Source organism: Bison bison, unplaced genomic scaffold, assembly GCF_000754665.1.
Source record: "Bison bison bison isolate TAMUID 2011002044 unplaced genomic scaffold, Bison_UMD1.0 scf7180017864371, whole genome shotgun sequence".
In the NCBI taxonomy this organism is placed as follows: domain Eukaryota; kingdom Metazoa; phylum Chordata; class Mammalia; order Artiodactyla; family Bovidae; genus Bison; species Bison bison.
The window spans coordinates 11575595-11577252 of record NW_011494943.1 but is presented as its reverse complement, the minus strand read 5'-3'; positions in this window follow the sequence as shown (position 1 = coordinate 11577252).

Sequence of the window (1658 nt, the reverse complement as noted above, 5' to 3'; positions counted from 1 at the left end):
CTTCTCTTGTCGTTCCAGACAAGGGGACCTCTTGAGCAGGCCAGGAGGCTGGTCATGACCTTCCCAGTGGTTCCCACGGAGCCGAGCCACACACGCCCACAGGCAAGTTCTCCAAGCGCTCACCGGGCGGGGGTCAGAGCCCAAAGGCCCACCACAGAGCCCCCGGTGATGAAACCGTCAAGGAGGTGGGGAATCGCACCAACGGCAGCCCTCACAGACCTCCCTGAGTTCTGCGTGCTAGGAGACAGAGGGAAAGGGAAGGGGTCCACCCTGCTGGGGTGGGGAAGGGCGGTCTGGAGGGGCCGGTCCTCCTTGCACACCCTCCCCTGGCCTGGGACCCACTGCTGCAGAGGGGACAGGTCACTGGGGGCAGGAGGGGCAGGGTCTGCTTCCTTTCTCTATCAGAACTGTCCGCAGGATCCCCACGGTTCCAAAACCAAGTGGGCGGGGCCCAACAGACAGACTGGCACTGGCCAAACCAGTTTCTGGCAAAATCCTGAAACTGGCTGGCAGAGAGCCCCCTCCTGGCTGAGGCAGGCATTGCACCTGGTAAGCGTGCTTTCACATGAAGACTGTCCCCTCAAAACCGGGGTCTCTAGCTCCTCTTGAAGAACCCCAGACCTGGCAACTTGTCTTCATCCTACTGTGCCCTCTGAGTGGAGGGCATGGAGGTCCCCTGAGGTAGAACACCCACCTCTCCCTCCTTGCTGTTGCCTGCTTGCTCCCTGGGGCATCTGGCCTCCCACCCTAGACACAAGACTCTAACCCAGACCCCCTCACCCTGGAGACACTAAACTGCACAACCTCCCGGCCACCTGCCATGGGAGGGACACGAAGGGTCTCTCCCCTTGAAAGAAGAGAAACCATTAGCATCCCTTTTAAGGGAGGAAGGGCCAGAGTACCACCCTGCACCTTGCTGCGGAGGTGACTGCCAGAGCCCAGAGCCCCGGCCTGCTTTCCACCCACAGCTGGGCAGGGCTAGAACCGCACCAGCTCCTGAGTCCCCAGGCCCCGCGTGGCACTGACCAACCAAGTGTCCTGAAGTATCCCGGGAGGGTCAAGGGGCCATGTGCCAGGACCAGGGACAGGAGCCACACTAACTCCTCCAGGCCCTTCCACAGACCCCAGTCCACGAGGCGGCAGGCTGTACGGGCATCAGCTTTAATATGGGGCTGGCCTGTCTGGGGGCTAGGAGAGTCCACTTTGTTTTCTTGTTGGGAGCGAAATCTCAGTGAGATTGTCTTAATTCCAAAATGAATCGTGAATTAGGGAAGGCATTTCCATCCTTCCCAGTCTCTGCTTGGCTGCTGACAGCTCGGGAAGCCTTGGCTGGACCTGCTGGCCATCCTGGAATGTCCGTCCTGGCAGGACTGGGCCTCGGTGTAAGGCCCCAGAGAGGGGGGTGCGGGCAGAGCTCCGAGAGTCAGCAATCCAGCAGGCATGTGCCCCTCCTGATCCACCACCCCCAAACGCCAACACACAAGCAGAGAGGTTTACACCCCCAAATCTGCATGGAAAGTAGGCATATCAGGGAGCCAGACTGAGCCAAGGATCCCTTAGCCAAAGCCCTCGTGAGCTAATGAGAGCAGCAGGAAGAAGGGGAAGGGTGGGGCGGGGTCTGAGGTGCCTTGAACGGAAGACAGCGCTGTGGAGACACT